The sequence below is a fragment of the Podarcis muralis genome, chromosome 9 (assembly GCF_964188315.1).
Source record: "Podarcis muralis chromosome 9, rPodMur119.hap1.1, whole genome shotgun sequence".
Lineage (NCBI taxonomy): Eukaryota > Metazoa > Chordata > Lepidosauria > Squamata > Lacertidae > Podarcis > Podarcis muralis.
Window position 1 is genome coordinate 36,638,099 of NC_135663.1, and position 8,984 is coordinate 36,647,082.

An 8,984-nucleotide genomic window follows, 5' to 3' on the forward strand; every position below is an offset into this window, starting at 1 on the left:
CTTAGGAGCCCTGACCCTTTCTTTGCAAGTCTGCATTCTCCAGTTGTATTCACCATAGAGAATAAGCAGTGGGAAATAAATGAATAAGGATCTGCTGGATTAGAACAAAGATCTATCTACTTTTAGCATCCCCTTTCCCACAATGGCTAACGGGGTGCCCTTGGAAAGCTCTCATTCTCGCTGTTGTTCAAGTTAGATAATATACTTTTAGAACCTGAATAAAAGGCTAAAAATGCAGGTGGATTTTTTTAGGTGCCAAGTAAGTGAGGATTAACTTCTGCCATATGGAGCTGGTCATGAAATGCATGCGGATTTATGTTCTGTTTCTACCTTTTGGCAGATTCTGTGGTCAGCTGACGGTATTGGCATCGTGAAAGAGGTTTCAGTGTTCTTCCCTTGGAGTCTTTTCTTCTGCTGGCGCTTGTATTATATGCATTTTCCATGGCCAGAAATCTATATCCTGAAAATACAAAAACACCACTGGCAAAAAGAATAGCATCTTTAAAAGTTTCTTGCAGCTCTTAAGCTGACATCACGTTAAAAGAGAGGTCACAAAACTAACTGCAGGTACCAGAAAATAACATTTTAAACTTGCAGTAGTCTTGAACAGGAGTCAGTAAACTTTTTCAGCAGGCGGCCAGTCCACTGTCCCTCAGACCTTGTGGGGGGCCGGACTATATGGGGGAGGGGTGAATGAACAAATTCCTATGCCCCACAAATAACCCAGAGATGCATTTTAAATAAAAGCACACATTCTACTCGTGTAAAAACACCAGGCAGGCCCCACAAATATGCCAGAGATGTATTTAAAATACAAGGACACATTCTACTCATGTAAAAACATGCTGATTCCCAGACCGTCCGCGGGCTGGATTTAGAAGGCGATTGGTCCAGATCCGGTCCGCGAGCCTTAGTTTGCCTACCCATGGTCTTTAAATGGTGTTGAGCCAGCATCAATATTATGTTGCAGGAGCTGTTGAATGGAACAGGCACTACTTTTTAAAAGGAAAGCACTTTTAAGCTTGTCATTTGCCACAGTCCAATTCTACAATGTCCTTAGATGGATGTAGCAACTGTGTTCTGAGGTGCAAGTCATTAACCCTGAGATTACTATTGACCCCAGTGCATAATATGGGGCCACTTGCAAGTTTTTGTCCTAAAGATGCCCTCTGCTTGGTGCCTCTCCTGCTGCCCCCACACTGCCCGCTTTGACCCATCTGAATCCTAATTGCTCTCCTTCTGCAACCTACTTAGGCTCAAGCCAGCTTTGGGGACCCACCAGCAGAAGTCCAGTGTCCTAAACTCATAGCACGTCCACCTGATTCTGCAAAGTGTACATTTGCTTCCTTGTGCATTAGTCTCCACTTTTCTGTAATCAGTCCCCAGAATACAGAGGGAGAGAATGCAATGTCGTTGCAGCATTTGAGTACAAACGAAACCACTGTATGCAAATTAATAAAAGGGCTGTGCAGCGGTTGATCTCTACATGTAGAAGTGATTTGAAATTATTGCACTAGTTTTGTCAGTAGGCAAAAAAATGTAGGGGGGGGGGCTTAGGATTTTTTCTGTAATTGATTTATAATTTAATTTTTTACTTTTAAATTTTTTTATTATACAAATTATATTTTTAGTGGATAAAGGGCAGTATATAAATTGAATTAAGAAGAAGAAAGTAGCTTTCCTGTGCGTGTGGCTACTTGTTTTAAGGGCTTGGGGAAGAGCTACCATATTTAGCCTCTCAATATTTGAATATAATGGGATCCTAAGGAGTTTTTCCTGCCAACCTAGCAGTTCGAAAGCACGTCAAAGTGCAAGTAGATAAATAGGTACTGCTATGGTGGGAAGGTAAATGGTGTTTCCGTGCGCTGCTCTGGTTCGCCAGAAGCGGCTTAGTCATGCTGGCCACATGACCCGGAAGCTGTATGCCGGCTCCCTCGGCCAATAAAGCGAGATGAGCGCCGCAACCCCAGAGTCGGCCACGACTGGACCTAATGGTCAGGGGTCCCTTTACCTTTAATGAGTTTTTCAACCCTCCCATTTCCACTGTAGCTCCTTGTGCCTCCTGAAAAGGCACCCATGTAAGGTAGCTTTGCCCCCCCCCCCCCCGTGTGCAATGAAATGTGGCACAAGGCAAGCAGCAGCCCCTTTCCCCATGCACTTCTATACATACTTCAGTATTTATGTAGCACCCCCTTCCCATGCATGGATGGCCACTGGTCACATCAGAGAGTGGGGCTTGCCTGTACAGCTCTCCTAAGCATTCCATGAATCCCTCTATAACCTTTGTAGTGAAGCCCTGCTGATCAAATCCAAATCTATTTTTAAACTCTGTTGAGTAAGTTCAAATATTATTTTTTGCAAACCCTACCAGCATGCACTTGTGTGCTGAATTGCTCATGAAGAGTGAATGTTGCTTACGTTGGGGCAAGCAGCTAACTGAAAGATTCTTCTTCCTAGTATAGTGGTACCTCAGGTTAAGAACTTAATTCGTTCTGGTGGTTCTTTCTTAACCTGAAACTGTTCTTAACCTGAGGTACTACTTTAGCTAATGGGGCCTCCCGCTGCTGCACAATTTCTGTTCTCATCCTGTAGCAAAGTTCTTAACCCACAGTACTATTTCTGGGTTAGCGGAGTCTGTTACCTGAAGCGTCTTTAACCCAAGGTACCACTGTACAGAAATTTCAAATAAGAATGGAATCCCTTTTTTCTGTTCATTGAATCTTAGCTTTCAGATCCTCTTAAAGGTGAGTTCCTTTCTGGTAGAAAAGCTGCACAGCTTTACCATAAATATGTAAATAATTAGCCATGGGAGCTGTTAATCAAAGCACCAGGATACCACCTCCACCCACCAAAAAGCCAAGCTGATACACTAAGGCACAAAATCAAAAGGTTTAATCTGGATCAGATACATCCAAGCTGCTACGAGTGCTTTTAAGAAACAATGACAACACCCATATTTTGGTGTGTTTTCAACTTAATCCGCTGTTGCCTCTCACATATGTTCTCCTTCGTTGCTGCCCCTGACTTCTGTGTCTCATTCAGTACCTTCAGTGTGAAAATGTTTGATAAAACCTGCCCTGTATTCACCAGTGCTAAAGAATAGCAGTGGACAGAAAGAATAATATCTTTGATTACTTTGAACCTCCATTAACTCCTCTTGACTCTTAATGAATACTAAGGTGTGTGTTTTTTAATAAAGGCTCCGCAGTTCGTTAAATCTGCTACAGCTGAAACGGTACCATTTTAATTCCTTGGCACACCTCTCTTCTGAGTTTAAATCAACATAAGGTCCACAAATGTTCATTTTTGCCCAGAACTGGTCAACAAACCTAGGATTGAACATTTCTCGCTAAAAGTGAACATCTAATTTACAAGGGAACATCCTGTTCTAAAATCAGACTTGTTGCTCTTTTCTTTTTGGCACTTGACACCTACGCCTGAGGAAGAGTTCGGTATAATTTGAAAACTTGCTTCCTGTGTTTTATAGTTGGGTCTTGTTTTTCAAAACAAAATAACCAGGATAGTTTTACATGTTTTATTGTAGGTAAGAAAGGCATTAACTTGATCTAGGGAAAAACACAACCACATAACGGCAGTTCAAGGTGGAAAACTACTAGTGTGAATGGCTCCATATGCAAAGCTCTACTTAAGTTTACCATGTTCTCTCAACCACAAACCTATGGTAAAAAAAAAGGGGGGGGAATGCACATATCCCAATACAATGAGGAACTCACCCTGCTAGATTTTCTGTACTCGTTCTCCCTGTCTGCGTCAACATCAAGCTTCTAGTTCAGACTTCCTCAAACTGGGCCCTCCAGTTGTTTTTGGCTTACAACTCCCATGATCCCTAGCTAGCAGGACCAGTGGTCAGGGATGATGGGAATTGTAGTCTCACAACATCTGAAGAAGTATCTGAAGAAGTGTGCATGCACACGAAAGCTCATACCAAGAACTAACTTAGTTGGTCTTTAAGGTGCTACTGGAAGGAATTTTTTTTGTTTTAACATCTGGAGGGCTGAGTTTGAGGAAGCCTGTTCTAGTCCTTAGAATTTAATGCACCGCACCCCCGATAATCCTTCAGCTTGAATGATTTCCCCAGCACATGCCGACCTTCTTCCTGGGAGTGGTCTAGGGCAGGGGGTATGTTGGGCCAAGCCATTCATCTTTTTGACATATCTAGCATGAAGTGTATGAATAGCTTGGGATGATGAATTTGAGAACTGATCTCTTCCTTTTGAGATGTTTTAATATTTGGAGGGGGGTATATTTATGTGCATCAAAACCAACTAACGATAGTGTTTCAAAGACAGGCTGTTTGTTTTTTAAAAAGGAAAAAAGCGTATTTTTAAAATTCTACAGAGTTTTGAATTAAAAAAAACGTGCAGCAAAAGCAAAGAAAAACATTCCAGTCTAAATTTGGAGTATTGCTTTAGGGAAGTGATCAAGCAGAATGTTCCACTTTGCCTTGAGATGGATGCCAAGTTAAACAGTTCAGCCAATATCTCCTACAATTCAACCGAAATGTACTTCAGGCCAAGAGTTTGTGTTAAATTAGATGGGTAAAAGGGGAGGGGGAGATCCAGTTCTCACACACATGGAAGCTGCTGCAACCAAAACTGCACCTAAAATAGGCTCACTTAGCCACAGGATGAAACTCAGAATGAAAAGAACAAATGCCTTGAGATTAGGGACGATGAACCCTTGGTCCTCCAGATGTTGTTAGACCAAACTAAACATCCCCCCCACCTCCGTTCATGAAGCTGATGGTTGTTATAGGTCAACAATATGTTGAAGATCACAGGTTCACCACCACTGCTTGAGATTGAAGATCTAAGAGGAAACCATCACTAAAATGTCCAGGTAAATAAATAAGGGAGTCAGGAAGAGTCATATATGTGACAGGAAACAATTGTTTTCTTACATTTAAGAGTTTAATTTCCTATTTTTTAGAACTGAATAGCTTAGAACTGCTGGCACAATGGGATTCTGTTTCCTTTCCTCCTGCGCACTCCCCAAAATCTGCTCCAGATGATCCCTCAGCCTCCAGGAGCTGATTTCGAGAGTGTGCAGAGACCGGACAGGACAGGAAAGAAGGAGGAAGCCCCATTGTGTGAGTCTGTTGGGCCATCAGAGCTGCAACATTGGATATGGCCCATTGATTGTGACAAATGAGGGCTAGCACATTTTTAAAAATGATTGCAACCTCTTAATTGGTGCATCTAAATAATTTAATGGGGTGCTTTATTTTTGTGTAGTATCACTGGAATTCTATTTAACAGTTGAATTGTTCTATTAACTGGGCTTTGTTTAGCCCTCTATTTTACAGCTGCTTTTGACACTAGTAGTGTCTTTCTCTGTTATCAGTTACTTTTATAAATAGTCCTGGATTGTCTTTGTAGTTCAGCTGGTGGGCAAAGTCCCTGACCAGTCCAGGGATTATTACTTATCATGTAATATTAGGCCAGATCCTGAAAGGGGCTGAGCACTTACAATACTGCAGCAAGTCAGTTATTCAAGGAACAAACTCTGATGCATTTCCCCCTAGATCAAAAGCCCTTAAAGTTTCCAGTAGTCACAGGGTACTTTACTACGAGTTAAGATCCAAATGTTAAAGGCTTTGAAACAAAGTGCTGGTGCCTCCAAAATATCTGCTTGCTGCTCACACAACCCTATTCAATCCCTGTAGTCAAATATTGAGCACAGCAGTGAATGCAGCTTGTGTAGAGCCAGTATTTCTTGCTAGAAACTAGATGGTGCTCTAGTGCTAGCTGTTTTTCAGCCCTACAAAGAGCTGAAGAATTCACTTTAGAGAAAGCTTTTCCTTCCTGTTCCTCAGAACAGTGCTGGGAGCCAGTTTTCCCTGGAATGTTTAACTGCTACCCCCCCCCCCAAAAAAAAACCCACCAAAGGAGAAAAGCAGCTTTTAAAACTGAACAGTGGCTGGCTTTTCTCAGGTTGGGGGCAGCTGTGAAACGGAAAAAAAGTTGCAGCTTCACATGAAATGCCCTTGTCAGCTCCTTTGCATCATCAGTGCTGTCTCTTGAAACCTCCAGTTCATTTCCTTCTGTTGCTACAGCACATGGGGACGAGCCCTTGCTTCCAAGGCCAAACTTTTTTTGTCTGTTTTAAATTGTTCCTTGTGCAACTGTAAAAACCGAGAGCATGACTCTTGTCCAATTGCATCGCTCCAGTTTGGTATGAATATGCAGTTGTGCAAGCTGTGTTTGCCTGCGGTGCTGCTGTCAGCTAAAGAACACTCCTAAGGAGCTGCACTTGCTGCCAGAAAACACCATCATTAAACTGATCTCTGCAGTGCAATTCTGAAGTTCAAGATTACTTAGTCAGGCAAATATTTTAGATCCATAAATCTTTCACGTGTTACAGTATTACAGGTCTTCAAAGAACTTTTAATCCACATTTCCTTCGGCCCAATCCCTCCCTTAACAACAGTGTAGCCAATGAAATCTACATTCAGTTTTAGATGTAAGAGGTCTTTTATTTGTTTGACTATGTAGTTGCCAAGCCCAGAGAGGTTTTGGTCTATCACCATAGCTGAACTGGTTTCATTTCAAGCCTGCAGTTTAATGCACACTGCTGTAGAATTACATCCTATTGAAATCAATGGAACATCTGAGTAAATATAGACATGATTGGGCTGCAAATATATTCTACAACCATACCTACACCCAGCAAAACTGTAGTAGGGGGTCATATTTATAGTGTCAGACTAGGATTAGAGAAATCCAGGTTCAAATCGTCACTTGACCATGAAACCAACTCTCATCTTCACAGAGTTGTGAGGATTAAATTGAACCATGCACACTGCCTTGGAGGAAAAGTTGGCTATGGATGTAATAATATATTGACAAAAAAGTTTAATAATGAACCGTGAAACTAGTTCTGCATGTCCCAGGAGGCATTGGGCTTGCATTAGTCAAAGAAGGTTTGACAACTTTGGAACCAGTTCATCAACTTCATTGCATGTGGACAAGCCCTCTCCTGGTACTGCCGGAATGAAGAGCCAACAAGGTATCAATGGGGCTCTGTATTTATCCCTACCTCAAGGTTGCATGAATTTTCATAGCCCCTTGCATGATAATAAACCTATGCAGCATATGCCTTTTTATATATGTGGAGGCTCCCTGTGCAGGTGAGAACCCTGTACAAATGGTACTCAGCATGTGAAAAGGTTTGAGCTGGTTGTTCCAACTCAACCACATGGCTCTCGCCAGCCATTTCTGTGTTCCTATACCCAGGGCGTTTTTTCAGCCAGAACTCTCCGGAACAGTGTTCCGGCACCTCTCAGCTGGCCCCAGAAGTGTGTGGAGAGACTTGAGCAACCTCAGCAAAGCCCTTAAGGAGATCTTCCCCAGAGCCAGCTCCGAGCGCCTTCTGGCGGTTCCCTCACTGAAAGCAGTGAGGTTACAGGGAACCAAGCAGAGGGCCTTCTCAGTAGTGGCACCTGCCCTGTGGAACGCCCTCCCATCAGATGTCAAGGAAATAAACAACTATCTGGCTTTAAGAAGACATCTGAAGGCAGCCCTGTATCGGAAAAATGTTTATGTCTAATGTTTTACCATTTTTTTATGTGCTGTAAGCTGCCTAGAGTGGCTGGGGAAACCCAGTCAGATGGGTGGGGTATTATTATTATTAGTCTGAAGGGGGCATCCTCTATGGACTTTGGAGAAGGTCTTCTCGTGAGCCAGAGGTGCAGTGAGGCTTTGCAGCCTTCCAGCTAACAGCTGGTGTGCAGGAAATATGCGCCTCAGCTGAGCAAATCCCCATGCAGCTCCAGCTCACAGAAGCCGGGGGTGGGTGGGCTTGTTAAGCTGCTCCGCTGAGGCACAGAAGCCTCTCCATGCCTCAGCGGAGCAGCCTCTGCAAGGCTCTGGCTGGAGAGTAGACCCCACCCCCCAGCCCAAAGAGCCTAGAGCTCTTGGGGCTCTGGGGTGGGTCTTCTGAGGAAGGTGTGTTCCAGCACCCTTTTCTCTAGAAAAAACACACACACCACAGCCTATACCAGGGGTCTGCAACCTTTAAGACAAAAAGAGCCACTTGGACCTGTTTCCGAAGGGGGGGGGAACTGGGAGCCGCAAAACTCGTCATTATAAAAATAACTTTTTTATCACTTTTTTATTATTTCTTTGTTTGACCCCTCAGAATTACTCCTCCTCATAGAAATAAACGTTAAATTAACAAGTTACCTTTTTGTGTGTGTGTGTTCTTCACTCCCCTTCAAAACAGTGACCAGCGTACATGCCCCTTACAATGTAGCGGGCGGGCGGGAAGGTGACGTCGGGACGGTGCGTGACTAACGCAAGCACAGCCCCCATGTGACGTCACAGCCAGTACAGCGCCCGCCACAGTGGGGAGTGTCGGGGTGCACAATGCGCCTCCTCCCCTCGCTAGTATCCGCCCCGGAGCCGCGGCAAAGGTGTAAAAGAGCCACATGCGGCTCCGGAGCCATGGGTTGCAGACCCCTGGCCTATACCAATAATTTAGGAACACTTTGTATCTAAGCTAAGTTTTACTGCCTGTGCAACTTTTCTGAAGCATGTTACTCTGACCTTTAAGGACTTTGTAAATAGCCCATTTACCAAACATGCGGTCTTTTTCCTATGCTGGGGAAGAAGGAAACTTTGGAAAGAAATTATTGAAGGGGACATTTTGGAACTCACTTGGAGGGAAACGTATTTTAAAGGTCCGGCAGTCCATGTTTAACTTTGCTGCCTATTTTGTGACTTTGAATTACTGCTGGAGTTCTCTCACCAAAGAGTACTTTACCCCAAACTTGGATCTTCTCTGTTAAAATTCTCTGTTTAATATATAACATATATTGCACCAACAGTGTGGACATAGGTAAAGGTAAAGCGACCCCTGACCATTAGGTCCAGTCGTGGCCGACTTTGGGGTTGCGGTGCTCATCTCACTTTATTGGCCGAGGGAGTGGGCCAGCATGACTAAGCCACTTCTGGCAAACCAGA